The sequence below is a fragment of the Lytechinus pictus genome, chromosome 10, assembly GCF_037042905.1.
Source record: "Lytechinus pictus isolate F3 Inbred chromosome 10, Lp3.0, whole genome shotgun sequence".
Taxonomy (NCBI): domain Eukaryota; kingdom Metazoa; phylum Echinodermata; class Echinoidea; order Temnopleuroida; family Toxopneustidae; genus Lytechinus; species Lytechinus pictus.
Genome location: NC_087254.1, coordinates 17,337,246 through 17,358,465, shown reverse-complemented (window position 1 = coordinate 17,358,465; position 21,220 = coordinate 17,337,246).

Here is a 21,220-nt window from a genome sequence, read left to right as displayed (position 1 = left end):
GTGTACATTGTACAAGTAAACAATATGCATAAATAGGTCTTCTGAATTACAATGATATCAAAGTAATATGTCATCATATAAGATCAGAATGTTTCAAGAGTGTTATTGGACCAGGGATGATATTCTGTTTTATCAAGAGTTGGCAAAATGATTGCAAAAAAAAACATTTACTTTTGTGTGGCGGCCCTCTGTCTTGGAACGGGTCCTGGATGCTGGGGGACCGGCCTGACCCTTGCCTCTATCACCTTCATCCGTTGATGAATTACTAGTTATCCTTACTGCGAGCGGTTTCCTTATATCTGTATATATGGCGTAATGTAGAGACCGGGCGTGTTCTGTTTTCCCAAAATATATGGGGGTGGAGTGTTGAGAGGGAATATGGACGGGATAATGATTCGTGATTTCGATTGGAGCTGTATAATCTCTATGGGAAGGCTTATACTGTAGTAGTCAATTGGATTCCATAGATCACACAGGTTGGAGACGATGAATACATTTAGTGTATGACAACGGTCATAATTTAAGTATACATCATTCAGCATCTCTTACAGGTTATCACAATTAACACCGTCACCAATTTTCCAGAATTGTATTTGCAGTAGTACAAATTAAGCGAGTAATGTTCATTTCCAAACCTTTTCTTTTCTTGATTCAGCCCAGTTGGAGAGGAGCGCAGGGAGTTCGTCGTTCGACTCCGACCTCGGCCAGCGTCGAAGAGACGAGATCACTGCGAAACTCCGTTATTTATAGTCTCCAAGAGCTGCCTTACGCAGAGCGTTGCGTAAGTCGATCATTGAGTTCTAACGCACCAAAAGCTATAGCACCATCTACGATTACTGCATTATAACCAAAACCGTAGCAGACTGGTTCGCTACAAAAGTTAAAATTCCCATGAACAAAAGGGGGCCAGGGTCTTGGATTATTTAGGGAAAGGGTTAGGGGTAAGGTTTTAGGTGTAGTGTAAGGTTTTAGGTGTAGTGTAAGGTGTCAGGTGTAGTGTAAGGTGTAGTTTAAGGTGTTTGGTGTAGTGTAAGGTGTAGTGTTAAGTGTAAGGTGTAGTGTAAGGTGTAGTGTTAAATGTAAGGTGTAGTGTAAGGTGTAGTGTTAAGTGTAAGGTGTAGTGTAAGGTGTAGTGTAAGGTGTTAGGTGTAGTGTAAGGTGTTATAGGGTTAGGGTTATAGCAAGAAGATTCTATGACTCGAGTTCCAACAGTCAACATATTTATTCAAGCAGCTGTTCATTTCTAAAGAAGCACAAAGAAAGAATGGCAATGAGGACCCTCTTGATGTCCACCTTCGAAGCCGCCAGTTTCAGTGAAGAAATCCGAGGGGTTAAATTTTACGAATATTCATGACAGAACGCATGACAGAACATCAATAACGAAGCACTATTACGACGAGATATTTGCCCACATTATCTCAATTAACCTTAAATTAGTGAAAAAAAAGAAAGAATTTGACCTTTACTGAAACCAGATTTTAACACTTTTCCGATCGTTTGCGGCGAATGAAAATTTCAAATGTGGTCGGTGATATATTGTTGTTCATTACTGTGTATGCCAGATGAGTGCCCGCACATGCCCAGTCTAGCAAATTTGAGTCATATTTCAGGACATATTGCATAGTTTATTTTCGCATGCCTCCGAAATATGTACTACACATATAACCAGGCCAAGATGCGGCGAAAAAGTAATTATCTTTACAAAAGCATATTTTCCTTTGTGTATGACCTATAGCTTATCAGACAATACAGTTTTGGGATGTACAATGTGTCCCAGAAAAAGAGAAGAGGAAATAGATATCCGAATCATTAAATGTAAAATTTCTAACTAGTTAAAAGAATACTTGTAAAAACTCTGTTTTTTAAAGGAATATTGAGCAAATCATTCATGCGTGGCAGAATCCAATAAGCAAAGATTAAGAAAGAAACAATTTGTTTAGGAAAGTAAAAGTGAACCTCAACTCACTCGCATTATTGAACGCATGAAAAGAAGTGCTCTCGCCATATCGCTGAGTTTAAACAAGTTCAACATGTCCAACAAATCCTAACAAATCTTCATCAATCATCATCTGTGAAACTTCATTGTAAAACCAAAATTTCCATACTGTAAATAAAATATTAATATGCCTGAGAATTCTGGATTACTTTTTTTCAGGTGTACATTGTACAAGTAAACAATATGCATAAATAGGTCTTCTGAATTACAATGATATCAAAGTAATATGTCATCATATAAGATCAGAATGTTTCAAGAGTGTTATTGGACCAGGGATGATATTCTGTTTTATCAAGAGTTGGCAAAATGATTGCAAAAAAAAAACATTTACTTTTGTGTGGCGGCCCTCTGTCTTGGAACGGGTCCTGGATGCTGGGGGACCGGCCTGACCCTTGCCTCTATCACCTTCATCCGTTGATGAATTACTAGTTATCCTTACTGCGAGCGGTTTCCTTATATCTGTATATATGGCGTAATGTAGAGACCGGGCGTGTTCTGTTTTCCCAAAATATATGGGGGTGGAGTGTTGAGAGGGAATATGGACGGGATAATGATTCGTGATTTCGATTGGAGCTGTATAATCTCTATGGGAAGGCTTATACTGTAGTAGTCAATTGGATTCCATAGATCACACAGGTTGGAGGCGATGAATACATTTAGTGTATGACAACGGTCATAATTTAAGTATACATCATTCAGCATCTCTTACAGGTTATCACAATTAACACCGTCACCAATTTTCCAGAATTGTATTTGCAGTAGTACAAATTAAGCGAGTAATGTTCATTTCCAAACCTTTTCTTTTCTTGATTCAGCCCAGTTGGAGAGGAGCGCAGGGAGTTCGTCGTTCGACTCCGACCTCGGCCAGCGTCGAAGAGACGAGATCACTGCGAAACTCCGTTATTTATAGTCTCCAAGAGCTGCCTTACGCAGAGCGTTGCGTAAGTCGATCATTGAGTTCTAACGCACCAAAAGCTATAGCACCATCTACGATTACTGCATTATAACCAAAACCGTAGCAGACTGGTTCGCTACAAAAGTTAAAATTCCCATGAACAAAAGGGGGCCAGGGTCTTGGATTATTTAGGGAAAGGGTTAGGGGTAAGGTTTTAGGTGTAGTGTAAGGTTTTAGGTGTAGTGTAAGGTGTCAGGTGTAGTGTAAGGTGTAGTTTAAGGTGTTTGGTGTAGTGTAAGGTGTAGTGTTAAGTGTAAGGTGTAGTGTAAGGTGTAGTGTTAAATGTAAGGTGTAGTGTAAGGTGTAGTGTTAAGTGTAAGGTGTAGTGTAAGGTGTAGTGTAAGGTGTTAGGTGTAGTGTAAGGTGTTATAGGGTTAGGGTTATAGCAAGAAGATTCTATGACTCGAGTTCCAACAGTCAACATATTTATTCAAGCAGCTGTTCATTTCTAAAGAAGCACAAAGAAAGAATGGCAATGAGGACCCTCTTGATGTCCACCTTCGAAGCCGCCAGTTTCAGTGAAGAAATCCGAGGGGTTAAATTTTACGAATATTCATGACAGAACGCATGACAGAACATCAATAACGAAGCACTATTACGACGAGATATTTGCCCACATTATCTCAATTAACCTTAAATTAGTGAAAAAAAGAAAGAATTTGACCTTTACTGAAACCAGATTTTAACACTTTTCCGATCGTTTGCGGCGAATGAAAATTTCAAATGTGGTCGGTGATATATTGTTGTTCATTACTGTGTATGCCAGATGAGTGCCCGCACATGCCCAGTCTAGCAAATTTGAGTCATATTTCAGGACATATTGCATAGTTTATTTTCGCATGCCTCCGAATTATGTACTACACATATAACCAGGCCAAGATGCGGCGAAAAAGTAATTATCTTCACAAAAGCATATTTCCCTTTGTGTATGACCTATAGCTAATCAGACAATACAATTTTGGGATGTACAATGTGTCCCAGAAAAAGAAAAGAGGAAATAGATATCCGAATCATTAAATGTAAAATTTCTAACTAGTTAAAAGAATACTTGTAAAAACTCTGTTTTTTAAAGGAATATTGAGCAAATCATTCATGCGTGGCAGAATCCAATAAGCAAAGATTAAGAAAGAAACAATTTGTTTAGGAAAGTAAAAGTGAACCTCAACTCACTCGCATTATTGAACGCATGAAAAGAAGTGCTCTCGCCATATCGCTGAGTTTAAACAAGTTCAACATGTCCAACAAATCCTAACAAATCTTCATCAATCATCATCTGTGAAACTTCATTTTAAAACCAAAATTTCCATACTGTAAATAAAATATTAATATGCCTGAGAATTCTGGATTACTTTTTTTCAGGTGTACATTGTACAAGTAAACAATATGCATAAATAGGTCTTCTGAATTACAATGATATCAAAGTAATATGTCATCATATAAGATCAGAATGTTTCAAGAGTGTTATTGGACCAGGGATGATATTCTGTTTTATCAAGAGTTGGCAAAATGATTGCAAAAAAAAACATTTACTTTTGTGTGGCGGCCCTCTGTCTTGGAACGGGTCCTGGATGCTGGGGGACCGGCCTGACCCTTGCCTCTATCACCTTCATCCGTTGATGAATTACTAGTTATCCTTACTGCGAGCGGTTTCCTTATATCTGTATATATGGCGTAATGTAGAGACCGGGCGTGTTCTGTTTTCCCAAAATATATGGGGGTGGAGTGTTGAGAGGGAATATGGACGGGATAATGATTCGTGATTTCGATTGGAGCTGTATAATCTCTATGGGAAGGCTTATACTGTAGTAGTCAATTGGATTCCATAGATCACACAGGTTGGAGACGATGAATACATTTAGTGTATGACAACGGTCATAATTTAAGTATACATCATTCAGCATCTCTTACAGGTTATCACAATTAACACCGTCACCAATTTTCCAGAATTGTATTTGCAGTAGTACAAATTAAGCGAGTAATGTTCATTTCCAAACCTTTTCTTTTCTTGATTCAGCCCAGTTGGAGAGGAGCGCAGGGAGTTCGTCGTTCGACTCCGACCTCGGCCAGCGTCGAAGAGACGAGATCACTGCGAAACTCCGTTATTTATAGTCTCCAAGAGCTGCCTTACGCAGAGCGTTGCGTAAGTCGATCATTGAGTTCTAACGCACCAAAAGCTATAGCACCATCTACGATTACTGCATTATAACCAAAACCGTAGCAGACTGGTTCGCTACAAAAGTTAAAATTCCCATGAACAAAAGGGGGCCAGGGTCTTGGATTATTTAGGGAAAGGGTTAGGGGTAAGGTTTTAGGTGTAGTGTAAGGTTTTAGGTGTAGTGTAAGGTGTCAGGTGTAGTGTAAGGTGTAGTTTAAGGTGTTTGGTGTAGTGTAAGGTGTAGTGTTAAGTGTAAGGTGTAGTGTAAGGTGTAGTGTTAAATGTAAGGTGTAGTGTAAGGTGTAGTGTTAAGTGTAAGGTGTAGTGTAAGGTGTAGTGTAAGGTGTTAGGTGTAGTGTAAGGTGTTAGGTGTAGTGTAAGGTGTTATAGGGTTAGGGTTATAGCAAGAAGATTCTATGACTCGAGTTCCAACAGTCAACATATTTATTCAAGCAGCTGTTCATTTCTAAAGAAGCACAAAGAAAGAATGGCAATGAGGACCCTCTTGATGTCCACCTTCGAAGCCGCCAGTTTCAGTGAAGAAATCCGAGGGGTTAAATTTTACGAATATTCATGACAGAACGCATGACAGAACATCAATAACGAAGCACTATTACGACGAGATATTTGCCCACATTATCTCAATTAACCTTAAATTAGTGAAAAAAAGAAAGAATTTGACCTTTACTGAAACCAGATTTTAACACTTTTCCGATCGTTTGCGGCGAATGAAAATTCCAAATGTGGTCGGTGGAATATTGTTGTTCATTACTGTGTATGCCAGATGAGTGCCCGCACATGCCCAGTCTAGCAAATTTGAGTCATATTTCAGGACATATTGCACAGTTTATTTTCGCATGCCTCCGAATTATGTACTACACATATAACCAGGCCAAGATGCGGCGAAAAAGTAATTATCTTCACAAAAGCATATTTCCCTTTGTGTATGACCTATAGCTAATCAGACAATACAATTTTGGGATGTACAATGTGTCCGAGAAAAAAAAAAGAGGAAATAGATATCCGAATCATTAAATGTAAAATTTCTAACTAGTTAAAAGAATACTTGTAAAAACTCTGTTTTTTAAAGGAATATTGAGCAAATCATTCATGCGTGGCAGAATCCAATAAGCAAAGATTAAGAAAGAAACAATTTGTTTAGGAAAGTAAAAGTGAACCTCAACTCACTCGCATTATTGAACGCATGAAAAGAAGTGCTCTCGCCATATCGCTGAGTTTAAACAAGTTCAACATGTCCAACAAATCCTAACAAATCTTCATCAATCATCATCTGTGAAACTTCATTTTAAAACCAAAATTTCCATACTGTAAATAAAATATTAATATGCCTGAGAATTCTGGATTACTTTTTTTCAGGTGTACATTGTACAAGTAAACAATATGCATAAATAGGTCTTCTGAATTACAATGATATCAAAGTAATATGTCATCATATAAGATCAGAATGTTTCAAGAGTGTTATTGGACCAGGGATGATATTCTGTTTTATCAAGAGTTGGCAAAATGATTGCAAAAAAAAACATTTACTTTTGTGTGGCGGCCCTCTGTCTTGGAACGGGTCCTGGATGCTGGGGGACCGGCCTGACCCTTGCCTCTATCACCTTCATCCGTTGATGAATTACTAGTTATCCTTACTGCGAGCGGTTTCCTTATATCTGTATATATGGCGTAATGTAGAGACCGGGCGTGTTCTGTTTTCCCAAAATATATGGGGGTGGAGTGTTGAGAGGGAATATGGACGGGATAATGATTCGTGATTTCGATTGGAGCTGTATAATCTCTATGGGAAGGCTTATACTGTAGTAGTCAATTGGATTCCATAGATCACACAGGTTGGAGACGATGAATACATTTAGTGTATGACAACGGTCATAATTTAAGTATACATCATTCAGCATCTCTTACAGGTTATCACAATTAACACCGTCACCAATTTTCCAGAATTGTATTTGCAGTAGTACAAATTAAGCGAGTAATGTTCATTTCCAAACCTTTTCTTTTCTTGATTCAGCCCAGTTGGAGAGGAGCGCAGGGAGTTCGTCGTTCGACTCCGACCTCGGCCAGCGTCGAAGAGACGAGATCACTGCGAAACTCCGTTATTTATAGTCTCCAAGAGCTGCCTTACGCAGAGCGTTGCGTAAGTCGATCATTGAGTTCTAACGCACCAAAAGCTATAGCACCATCTACGATTACTGCATTATAACCAAAACCGTAGCAGACTGGTTCGCTACAAAAGTTAAAATTCCCATGAACAAAAGGGGGCCAGGGTCTTGGATTATTTAGGGAAAGGGTTAGGGGTAAGGTTTTAGGTGTAGTGTAAGGTTTTAGGTGTAGTGTAAGGTGTCAGGTGTAGTGTAAGGTGTAGTTTAAGGTGTTTGGTGTAGTGTAAGGTGTAGTGTTAAGTGTAAGGTGTAGTGTAAGGTGTAGTGTTAAATGTAAGGTGTAGTGTAAGGTGTAGTGTTAAGTGTAAGGTGTAGTGTAAGGTGTAGTGTAAGGTGTTAGGTGTAGTGTAAGGTGTTATAGGGTTAGGGTTATAGCAAGAAGATTCTATGACTCGAGTTCCAACAGTCAACATATTTATTCAAGCAGCTGTTCATTTCTAAAGAAGCACAAAGAAAGAATGGCAATGAGGACCCTCTTGATGTCCACCTTCGAAGCCGCCAGTTTCAGTGAAGAAATCCGAGGGGTTAAATTTTACGAATATTCATGACAGAACGCATGACAGAACATCAATAACGAAGCACTATTACGACGAGATATTTGCCCACATTATCTCAATTAACCTTAAATTAGTGAAAAAAAAGAAAGAATTTGACCTTTACTGAAACCAGATTTTAACACTTTTCCGATCGTTTGCGGCGAATGAAAATTTCAAATGTGGTCGGTGATATATTGTTGTTCATTACTGTGTATGCCAGATGAGTGCCCGCACATGCCCAGTCTAGCAAATTTGAGTCATATTTCAGGACATATTGCATAGTTTATTTTCGCATGCCTCCGAAATATGTACTACACATATAACCAGGCCAAGATGCGGCGAAAAAGTAATTATCTTTACAAAAGCATATTTTCCTTTGTGTATGACCTATAGCTTATCAGACAATACAGTTTTGGGATGTACAATGTGTCCCAGAAAAAGAGAAGAGGAAATAGATATCCGAATCATTAAATGTAAAATTTCTAACTAGTTAAAAGAATACTTGTAAAAACTCTGTTTTTTAAAGGAATATTGAGCAAATCATTCATGCGTGGCAGAATCCAATAAGCAAAGATTAAGAAAGAAACAATTTGTTTAGGAAAGTAAAAGTGAACCTCAACTCACTCGCATTATTGAACGCATGAAAAGAAGTGCTCTCGCCATATCGCTGAGTTTAAACAAGTTCAACATGTCCAACAAATCCTAACAAATCTTCATCAATCATCATCTGTGAAACTTCATTGTAAAACCAAAATTTCCATACTGTAAATAAAATATTAATATGCCTGAGAATTCTGGATTACTTTTTTTCAGGTGTACATTGTACAAGTAAACAATATGCATAAATAGGTCTTCTGAATTACAATGATATCAAAGTAATATGTCATCATATAAGATCAGAATGTTTCAAGAGTGTTATTGGACCAGGGATGATATTCTGTTTTATCAAGAGTTGGCAAAATGATTGCAAAAAAAAAACATTTACTTTTGTGTGGCGGCCCTCTGTCTTGGAACGGGTCCTGGATGCTGGGGGACCGGCCTGACCCTTGCCTCTATCACCTTCATCCGTTGATGAATTACTAGTTATCCTTACTGCGAGCGGTTTCCTTATATCTGTATATATGGCGTAATGTAGAGACCGGGCGTGTTCTGTTTTCCCAAAATATATGGGGGTGGAGTGTTGAGAGGGAATATGGACGGGATAATGATTCGTGATTTCGATTGGAGCTGTATAATCTCTATGGGAAGGCTTATACTGTAGTAGTCAATTGGATTCCATAGATCACACAGGTTGGAGGCGATGAATACATTTAGTGTATGACAACGGTCATAATTTAAGTATACATCATTCAGCATCTCTTACAGGTTATCACAATTAACACCGTCACCAATTTTCCAGAATTGTATTTGCAGTAGTACAAATTAAGCGAGTAATGTTCATTTCCAAACCTTTTCTTTTCTTGATTCAGCCCAGTTGGAGAGGAGCGCAGGGAGTTCGTCGTTCGACTCCGACCTCGGCCAGCGTCGAAGAGACGAGATCACTGCGAAACTCCGTTATTTATAGTCTCCAAGAGCTGCCTTACGCAGAGCGTTGCGTAAGTCGATCATTGAGTTCTAACGCACCAAAAGCTATAGCACCATCTACGATTACTGCATTATAACCAAAACCGTAGCAGACTGGTTCGCTACAAAAGTTAAAATTCCCATGAACAAAAGGGGGCCAGGGTCTTGGATTATTTAGGGAAAGGGTTAGGGGTAAGGTTTTAGGTGTAGTGTAAGGTTTTAGGTGTAGTGTAAGGTGTCAGGTGTAGTGTAAGGTGTAGTTTAAGGTGTTTGGTGTAGTGTAAGGTGTAGTGTTAAGTGTAAGGTGTAGTGTAAGGTGTAGTGTTAAATGTAAGGTGTAGTGTAAGGTGTAGTGTTAAGTGTAAGGTGTAGTGTAAGGTGTAGTGTAAGGTGTTAGGTGTAGTGTAAGGTGTTATAGGGTTAGGGTTATAGCAAGAAGATTCTATGACTCGAGTTCCAACAGTCAACATATTTATTCAAGCAGCTGTTCATTTCTAAAGAAGCACAAAGAAAGAATGGCAATGAGGACCCTCTTGATGTCCACCTTCGAAGCCGCCAGTTTCAGTGAAGAAATCCGAGGGGTTAAATTTTACGAATATTCATGACAGAACGCATGACAGAACATCAATAACGAAGCACTATTACGACGAGATATTTGCCCACATTATCTCAATTAACCTTAAATTAGTGAAAAATAGAAAGAATTTGACCTTTACTGAAACCAGATTTTAACACTTTTCCGATCGTTTGCGGCGAATGAAAATTTCAAATGTGGTCGGTGATATATTGTTGTTCATTACTGTGTATGCCAGATGAGTGCCCGCACATGCCCAGTCTAGCAAATTTGAGTCATATTTCAGGACATATTGCATAGTTTATTTTCGCATGCCTCCGAATTATGTACTACACATATAACCAGGCCAAGATGCGGCGAAAAAGTAATTATCTTCACAAAAGCATATTTCCCTTTGTGTATGACCTATAGCTAATCAGACAATACAATTTTGGGATGTACAATGTGTCCCAGAAAAAGAAAAGAGGAAATAGATATCCGAATCATTAAATGTAAAATGTCTAACTAGTTAAAAGAATACTTGTAAAAACTCTGTTTTTTAAAGGAATATTGAGCAAATCATTCATGCGTGGCAGAATCCAATAAGCAAAGATTAAGAAAGAAACAATTTGTTTAGGAAAGTAAAAGTGAACCTCAACTCACTCGCATTATTGAACGCATGAAAAGAAGTGCTCTCGCCATATCGCTGAGTTTAAACAAGTTCAACATGTCCAACAAATCCTAACAAATCTTCATCAATCATCATCTGTGAAACTTCATTTTAAAACCAAAATTTCCATACTGTAAATAAAATATTAATATGCCTGAGAATTCTGGATTACTTTTTTTCAGGTGTACATTGTACAAGTAAACAATATGCATAAATAGGTCTTCTGAATTACAATGATATCAAAGTAATATGTCATCATATAAGATCAGAATGTTTCAAGAGTGTTATTGGACCAGGGATGATATTCTGTTTTATCAAGAGTTGGCAAAATGATTGCAAAAAAAAACATTTACTTTTGTGTGGCGGCCCTCTGTCTTGGAACGGGTCCTGGATGCTGGGGGACCGGCCTGACCCTTGCCTCTATCACCTTCATCCGTTGATGAATTACTAGTTATCCTTACTGCGAGCGGTTTCCTTATATCTGTATATATGGCGTAATGTAGAGACCGGGCGTGTTCTGTTTTCCCAAAATATATGGGGGTGGAGTGTTGAGAGGGAATATGGACGGGATAATGATTCGTGATTTCGATTGGAGCTGTATAATCTCTATGGGAAGGCTTATACTGTAGTAGTCAATTGGATTCCATAGATCACACAGGTTGGAGGCGATGAATACATTTAGTGTATGACAACGGTCATAATTTAAGTATACATCATTCAGCATCTCTTACAGGTTATCACAATTAACACCGTCACCAATTTTCCAGAATTGTATTTGCAGTAGTAAAAATTAAGCGAGTAATGTTCATTTCCAAACCTTTTCTTTTCTTGATTCAGCCCAGTTGGAGAGGAGCGCAGGGAGTTCGTCGTTCGACTCCGACCTCGGCCAGCGTCGAAGAGACGAGATCACTGCGAAACTCCGTTATTTATAGTCTCCAAGAGCTGCCTTACGCAGAGCGTTGCGTAAGTCGATCATTGAGTTCTAACGCACCAAAAGCTATAGCACCATCTACGATTACTGCATTATAACCAAAACCGTAGCAGACTTTTTCGCTACAAAAGTTAAAATTCCCATGAACAAAAGGGGGCCAGGGTCTTGGATTATTTAGGGAAAGGGTTAGGGGTAAGGTTTTAGGTGTAGTGTAAGGTTTTAGGTGTAGTGTAAGGTGTCAGGTGTAGTGTAAGGTGTAGTTTAAGGTGTTTGGTGTAGTGTAAGGTGTAGTGTTAAGTGTAAGGTGTAGTGTAAGGTGTAGTGTTAAATGTAAGGTGTAGTGTAAGGTGTAGTGTTAAGTGTAAGGTGTAGTGTAAGGTGTAGTGTAAGGTGTTAGGTGTAGTGTAAGGTGTTATAGGGTTAGGGTTATAGCAAGAAGATTCTATGACTCGAGTTCCAACAGTCAACATATTTATTCAAGCAGCTGTTCATTTCTAAAGAAGCACAAAGAAAGAATGGCAATGAGGACCCTCTTGATGTCCACCTTCGAAGCCGCCAGTTTCAGTGAAGAAATCCGAGGGGTTAAATTTTACGAATATTCATGACAGAACGCATGACAGAACATCAATAACGAAGCACTATTACGACGAGATATTTGCCCACATTATCTCAATTAACCTTAAATTAGTGAAAAAAAGAAAGAATTTGACCTTTACTGAAACCAGATTTTAACACTTTTCCGATCGTTTGCGGCGAATGAAAATTTCAAATGTGGTCGGTGATATATTGTTGTTCATTACTGTGTATGCCAGATGAGTGCCCGCACATGCCCAGTCTAGCAAATTTGAGTCATATTTCAGGACATATTGCATAGTTTATTTTCGCATGCCTCCGAATTATGTACTACACATATAACCAGGCCAAGATGCGGCGAAAAAGTAATTATCTTCACAAAAGCATATTTCCCTTTGTGTATGACCTATAGCTAATCAGACAATACAATTTTGGGATGTACAATGTGTTCCAGAAAAAGAAAAGAGGAAATAGATATCCGAATCATTAAATGTAAAATTTCTAACTAGTTAAAAGAATACTTGTAAAAACTCTGTTTTTTAAAGGAATATTGAGCAAATCATTCATGCGTGGCAGAATCCATTAAGCAAAGATTAAGAAAGAAACAATTTGTTTAGGAAAGTAAAAGTGAACCTCAACTCACTCGCATTATTGAACGCATGAAAAGAAGTGCTCTCGCCATATCGCTGAGTTTAAACAAGTTCAACATGTCCAACAAATCCTAACAAATCTTCATCAATCATCATCTGTGAAACTTCATTTTAAAACCAAAATTTCCATACTGTAAATAAAATATTAATATGCCTGAGAATTCTGGATTACTTTTTTTCAGGTGTACATTGTACAAGTAAACAATATGCATAAATAGGTCTTCTGAATTACAATGATATCAAAGTAATATGTCATCATATAAGATCAGAATGTTTCAAGAGTGTTATTGGACCAGGGATGATATTCTGTTTTATCAAGAGTTGGCAAAATGATTGCAAAAAAAAAACATTTACTTTTGTGTGGCGGCCCTCTGTCTTGGAACGGGTCCTGGATGCTGGGGGACCGGCCTGACCCTTGCCTCTATCACCTTCATCCGTTGATGAATTACTAGTTATCCTTACTGCGAGCGGTTTCCTTATATCTGTATATATGGCGTAATGTAGAGACCGGGCGTGTTCTGTTTTCCCAAAATATATGGGGGTGGAGTGTTGAGAGGGAATATGGACGGGATAATGATTCGTGATTTCGATTGGAGCTGTATAATCTCTATGGGAAGGCTTATACTGTAGTAGTCAATTGGATTCCATAGATCACACAGGTTGGAGGCGATGAATACATTTAGTGTATGACAACGGTCATAATTTAGGTATACATCATTCAGCATCTCTTACAGGTTATCACAATTAACACCGTCACCAATTTTCCAGAATTGTATTTGCAGTAGTACAAATTAAGCGAGTAATGTTCATTTCCAAACCTTTTCTTTTCTTGATTCAGCCCAGTTGGAGAGGAGCGCAGGGAGTTCGTCGTTCGACTCCGACCTCGGCCAGCGTCGAAGAGACGAGATCACTGCGAAACTCCGTTATTTATAGTCTCCAAGAGCTGCCTTACGCAGAGCGTTGCGTAAGTCGATCATTGAGTTCTAACGCACCAAAAGCTATAGCACCATCTACGATTACTGCATTATAACCAAAACCGTAGCAGACTGGTTCGCTACAAAAGTTAAAATTCCCATGAACAAAAGGGGGCCAGGGTCTTGGATTATTTAGGGAAAGGGTTAGGGGTAAGGTTTTAGGTGTAGTGTAAGGTTTTAGGTGTAGTGTAAGGTGTCAGGTGTAGTGTAAGGTGTAGTTTAAGGTGTTTGGTGTAGTGTAAGGTGTAGTGTTAAGTGTAAGGTGTAGTGTAAGGTGTAGTGTTAAATGTAAGGTGTAGTGTAAGGTGTAGTGTTAAGTGTAAGGTGTAGTGTAAGGTGTAGTGTAAGGTGTTAGGTGTAGTGTAAGGTGTTATAGGGTTAGGGTTATAGCAAGAATATTCTATGACTCGAGTTCCAACAGTCAACATATTTATTCAAGCAGCTGTTCATTTCTAAAGAAGCACAAAGAAAGAATGGCAATGAGGACCCTCTTGATGTCCACCTTCGAAGCCGCCAGTTTCAGTGAAGAAATCCGAGGAGTTAAATTTTACGAATATTCATGACAGAACGCATGACAGAACATCAATAACGAAGCACTATTACGACGAGATATTTTCCCACATTATCTCAATTAACCTTAAATTAGTGAAAAAAAAGAAAGAATTTGACCTTTACTGAAACCAGATTTTAACACTTTTCCGATCGTTTGCGGCGAATGAAAATTTCAAATGTGGTCGGTGATATATTGTTGTTCATTACTGTGTATGCCAGATGAGTGCCCGCACATGCCCAGTCTAGCAAATTTGAGTCATATTTCAGGACATATTGCATAGTTTATTTTCGCATGCCTCCGAATTATGTACTACACATATAACCAGGCCAAGATGCGGCGAAAAAGTAATTATCTTCACAAAAGCATATTTCCCTTTGTGTATGACCTATAGCTAATCAGACAATACAATTTTGGGATGTACAATGTGTCCCAGAAAAAGAAAAGAGGAAATAGATATCCGAATCATTAAATGTAAAATTTCTAACTAGTTAAAAGAATACTTGTAAAAACTCTGTTTTTTAAAGGAATATTGAGCAAATCATTCATGCGTGGCAGAATCCAATAAGCAAAGATTAAGAAAGAAACAATTTGTTTAGGAAAGTAAAAGTGAACCTCAACTCACTCGCATTATTGAACGCATGAAAAGAAGTGCTCTCGCCATATCGCTGAGTTTAAACAAGTTCAACATGTCCAACAAATCCTAACAAATCTTCATCAATCATCATCTGTGAAACTTCATTTTAAAACCAAAATTTCCATACTGTAAATAAAATATTAATATGCCTGAGAATTCTGGATTACTTTTTTTCAGGTGTACATTGTACAAGTAAACAATATGCATAAATAGGTCTTCTGAATTACAATGATATCAAAGTAATATGTCATCATATAAGATCAGAATGTTTCAAGAGTGTTATTGGACCAGGGATGATATTCTGTTTTATCAAGAGTTGGCAAAATGATTGCAAAAAAAAACATTTACTTTTGTGTGGCGGCCCTCTGTCTTGGAACGGGTCCTGGATGCTGGGGGACCGGCCTGACCCTTGCCTCTATCACCTTCATCCGTTGATGAATTACTAGTTATCCTTACTGCGAGCGGTTTCCTTATATCTGTATATATGGCGTAATGTAGAGACCGGGCGTGTTCTGTTTTCCCAAAATATATGGGGGTGGAGTGTTGAGAGGGAATATGGACGGGATAATGATTCGTGATTTCGATTGGAGCTGTATAATCTCTATGGGAAGGCTTATACTGTAGTAGTCAATTGGATTCCATAGATCACACAGGTTGGAGACGATGAATACATTTAGTGTATGACAACGGTCATAATTTAAGTATACATCATTCAGCATCTCTTACAGGTTATCACAATTAACACCGTCACCAATTTTCCAGAATTGTATTTGCAGTAGTACAAATTAAGCGAGTAATGTTCATTTCCAAACCTTTTCTTTTCTTGATTCAGCCCAGTTGGAGAGGAGCGCAGGGAGTTCGTCGTTCGACTCCGACCTCGGCCAGCGTCGAAGAGACGAGATCACTGCGAAACTCCGTTATTTATAGTCTCCAAGAGCTGCCTTACGCAGAGCGTTGCGTAAGTCGATCATTGAGTTCTAACGCACCAAAAGCTATAGCACCATCTACGATTACTGCATTATAACCAAAACCGTAGCAGACTGGTTCGTTACAAAAGTTAAAATTCCCATGAACAAAAGGGGGCCAGGGTCTTGGATTATTTAGGGAAAGGGTTAGGGGTAAGGTTTTAGGTGTAGTTTAAGGTTTTAGGTGTAGTGTAAGGTGTCAGGTGTAGTGTAAGGTGTAGTTTAAGGTGTTTGGTGTAGTGTAAGGTGTAGTGTTAAGTGTAAGGTGTAGTGTAAGGTGTAGTGTTAAATGTAAGGTGTAGTGTAAGGTGTAGTGTTAAGTGTTAGGTGTAGTGTAAGGTGTAGTGTAAGGTGTTAGGTGTAGTGTAAGGTGTTATAGGGTTAGGGTTATAGCAAGAAGATTCTATGACTCGAGTTCCAACAGTCAACATATTTATTCAAGCAGCTGTTCATTTCTAAAGAAGCACAAAGAAAGAATGGCAATGAGGACCCTCTTGATGTCCACCTTCGAAGCCGCCAGTTTCAGTGAAGAAATCCGAGGGGTTAAATTTTACGAATATTCATGACAGAACGCATGACAGAACATCAATAACGAAGCACTATTACGACGAGATATTTGCCCACATTATCTCAATTAACCTTAAATTAGTGAAAAAAAGAAAGAATTTGACCTTTACTGAAACCAGATTTTAACACTTTTCCGATCGTTTGCGGCGAATGAAAATTCCAAATGTGGTCGGTGGAATATTGTTGTTCATTACTGTGTATGCCAGATGAGTGCCCGCACATGCCCAGTCTAGCAAATTTGAGTCATATTTCAGGACATATTGCATAGTTTATTTTCGCATGCCTCCGAATTATGTACTACACATATAACCAGGCCAAGATGCGGCGAAAAAGTAATTATCTTCACAAAAGCATATTTCCCTTTGTGTATGACCTATAGCTAATCAGACAATACAATTTTGGGATGTACAATGTGTCCCAGAAAAAAAAAGAGGAAATAGATATCCGAATCATTAAATGTAAAATTTCTAACTAGTTAAAAGAATACTTGTAAAAACTCTGTTTTTTAAAGGAATATTGAGCAAATCATTCATGCGTGGCAGAATCCAATAAGCAACGATTAAGAAAGAAACAATTTGTTTAGGAAAGTAAAAGTGAACCTCAACTCACTCGCATTATTGAACGCATGAAAAGAAGTGCTCTCGCCATATCGCTGAGTTTAAACAAGTTCAACATGTCCAACAAATCCTAACAAATCTTCATCAATCATCATCTGTGAAACTTCATTTTAAAACCAAAATTTCCATACTGTAAATAAAATATTAATATGCCTGAGAATTCTGGATTACTTTTTTTCAGGTGTACATTGTACAAGTAAACAATATGCATAAATAGGTCTTCTGAATTACAATGATATCAAAGTAATATGTCATCATATAAGATCAGAATGTTTCAAGAGTGTTATTGGACCAAGGATGATATTATGTTTTATCAAGAGTTGGCAAAATGATTGCCAAAAAAAACATTTATTTTTGTGTGGCGGCCCTCTGTCTTGGAACGGGTCCTGGATGCTGGGGGACCGGCCTGACCCTTGCCTCTATCACCTTCATCCGTTGATGAATTACTAGTTATCCTTACTGCGAGCGGTTTCCTTATATCTGTATATATGGCGTAATGTAGAGACCGGGCGTGTTCTGTTTTCCCAAAATATATGGGGGTGGAGTGTTGAGAGGGAATATGGACGGGATAATGATTCGTGATTTGGATTGGAGCTGTATAATCTCTATGGGAAGGCTTATACTGTAGTAGTCAATTGGATTCCATAGATCACACAGGTTGGAGACGATGAATACATTTAGTGTATGACAACGGTCATAATTTAAGTATACATCATTCAGCATCTCTTACAGGTTATCACAATTAACACCGTCACCAATTTTCCAGAATTGTATTTGCAGTAGTACAAATTAAGCGAGTAATGTTCATTTCCAAACCTTTTCTTGATTCAGCCCAGTTGGAGAGGAGCGCAGGGAGTTCGTCGTTCGACTCCGATCTCGGCCAGCGTCGAAGAGACGAGATCACTGCGAAACTCCGTTATTTATAGTCTCCAAGAGCTGCCTTACGCAGAGCGTTGCGTAAGTCGATCATTGAGTTCTAACGCACCAAAAGCTATAGCACCATCTACGATTACTGCATTATAACCAAAACCGTAGCAGACTGGTTCGCTACAAAAGTTAAAATTCCCATGAACAAAAGGGGGCCAGGGTCTTGGATTATTTAGGGAAAGGGTTAGGGGTAAGGTTTTAGGTGTAGTGTAAGGTTTTAGGTGTAGTGTAAGGTGTCAGGTGTAGTGGAAGGTGTAGTTTAAGGTGTTTGGTGTGGTCTAAGGTGTAGTGTTAAGTGTAAGGTGTAGTGTTAAATGTAAGGTGTAGTGTAAGGTGTAGTGTTAAGTGTTAGGTGTAGTGTAAGGTGTAGTGTAAGGTGTTAGGTGTAGTGTAAGGTGTTATAGGGTTAGGGTTATAGCAAGAAGATTCTATGACTCGAGTTCCAACAGGCAACAAATTTATTCAAGCAGCTGTTCATTTCTAAAGAAGCACAAAGAAAGAATGGCAATGAGGACCCTCTTGATGTCCACCTTCGAAGCCGCCAGTTTCAGTGAAGAAATCCGAGGGGTTAAATTTTACAAATATTCATGACAAAACGCATGATTGAACATCAATAACGAAGCACTATTACGACGAGATATTTGCCCACATTATCTCAATTAACCTTAAATTAGTAAAAAAAGAAAGAATTTGACCTTTACTAAAACCAGATTTTAACACTTTTCCGATCGTTTGCGGCGAATGACAATTCCAAATGTGGTCGGTGGAATATTGTTGTTCATTACTGTGTATGCCAGATGAGTGCCCGCACGTGCCCAGTCTAGCAAATTTGAGTCATATTTCAGGACATATTGCATAGTTTATTTTCGCATGCCTCCGAAATATGTACTACACATATAACCAGACCAAGATGCGGCGAAAAAGTAATTATCTTTACAAAAGCATATTTTCCTTTGTGTATGACCTATAGCTTATCAGACAATACAGTTTTGGGATGTACAATGTGTCCCAGAAAAAGAGAAGAGGAAATAGATATCCGAATCATTAAATGTAAAATTTCTAACTAGTTAAAAGAATACTTGTAAAAACTCTGTTTTTTAAAGGAATATTGAGCAAATCATTCATGCGTGGCAGAATCCAATAAGCAAAGATTAAGAAAGAAACAATTTGTTTAGGAAAGTAAAAGTGAACCTCAACTCACTCGCATTATTGAACGCATGAAAAGAAGTGCTCTCGCCATATCGCTGAGTTTAAACAAGTTCAACATGTCCAACAAATCCTAACAAATCTTCATCAATCATCATCTGTGAAACTTCATTTTAAAACCAAAATTTCCATACTGTAAATAAAATATTAATATGCCTGAGAATTCTGGATTACTTTTTTTCAGGTGTACATTGTACAAGTAAACAATATGCATAAATAGGTCTTCTGAATTACAATGATATCAAAGTAATATGTCATCATATAAGATCAGAATGTTTCAAGAGTGTTATTGGACCAGGGATGATATTCTGTTTTATCAAGAGTTGGCAAAATGATTGCAAAAAAAAACATTTACTTTTGTGTGGCGGCCCTCTGTCTTGGAACGGGTCCTGGATGCTGGGGGACCGGCCTGACCCTTGCCTCTATCACCTTCATCCGTTGATGAATTACTAGTTATCCTTACTGCGAGCGGTTTCCTTATATCTGTATATATGGCGTAATGTAGAGACCGGGCGTGTTCTGTTTTCCCAAAATATATGGGGGTGGAGTGTTGAGAGGGAATATGGACGGGATAATGATTCGTGATTTCGATTGGAGCTGTATAATCTCTATGGGAAGGCTTATACTGTAGTAGTCAATTGGATTCCATAGATCACACAGGTTGGAGACGATGAATACATTTAGTGTATGACAACGGTCATAATTTAAGTATACATCATTCAGCATCTCTTACAGGTTATCACAATTAACACCGTCACCAATTTTCCAGAATTGTATTTGCAGTAGTACAAATTAAGCGAGTAATGTTCATTTCCAAACCTTTTCTTTTCTTGATTCAGCCCAGTTGGAGAGGAGCGCAGGGAGTTCGTCGTTCGACTCCGACCTCGGCCAGCGTCGAAGAGACGAGATCACTGCGAAACTCCGTTATTTATAGTCTCCAAGAGCTGCCTTACGCAGAGCGTTGCGTAAGTCGATCATTGAGTTCTAACGCACCAAAAGCTATAGCACCATCTACGATTACTGCATTATAACCAAAACCGTAGCAGACTGGTTCGCTACAAAAGTTAAAATTCCCATGAACAAAAGGGGGCCAGGGTCTTGGATTATTTAGGGAAAGGGTTAGGGGTAAGGTTTTAGGTGTAGTGTAAGGTTTTAGGTGTAGTGTAAGGTGTCAGGTGTAGTGTAAGGTGTAGTTTAAGGTGTTTGGTGTAGTGTAAGGTGTAGTGTTAAGTGTAAGGTGTAGTGTAAGGTGTAGTGTTAAATGTAAGGTGTAGTGTAAGGTGTAGTGTTAAGTGTAAGGTGTAGTGTAAGGTGTTAGGTGTAGTGTAAGGTGTTATAGGGTTAGGGTTATAGCAAGAAGATTCTATGACTCGAGTTCCAACAGTCAACATATTTATTCAAGCAGCTGTTCATTTCTAAAGAAGCACAAAGAAAGAATGGCAATGAGGACCCTCTTGATGTCCACCTTCGAAGCCGCCAGTTTCAGTGAAGAAATCCGAGGGGTTAAATTTTACGAATATTCATGACAGAACGCATGACAGAACATCAATAACGAAGCACTATTACGACGAGATATTTGCCCACATTATCTCAATTAACCTTAAATTAGTGAAAAAAAGAAAGAATTTGACCTTTACTGAAACCAGATTTTAACACTTTTCCGATCGTTTGCGGCGAATGAAAATTTCAAATGTGGTCGGTGATATAGTGTTGTTCATTACTGTGTATGCCAGATGAGTGCCCGCACATGCCCAGTCTAGCAAATTTGAGTCATATTTCAGGACATATTGCATAGTTTATTTTCGCATGCCTCCGAATTATGTACTACACATATAACCAGGCCAAGAGGCGGCGAAAAAGTAATTATCTTCACAAAAGCATATTTCCCTTTGTGTATGACCTATAGCTAATCAGACAATACAATTTTGGGATGTACAATGTGTCCCAGAAAAAGAAAAGAGGAAATAGATATCCGAATCATTAAATGTAAAATTTCTAACTAGTTAAAAGAA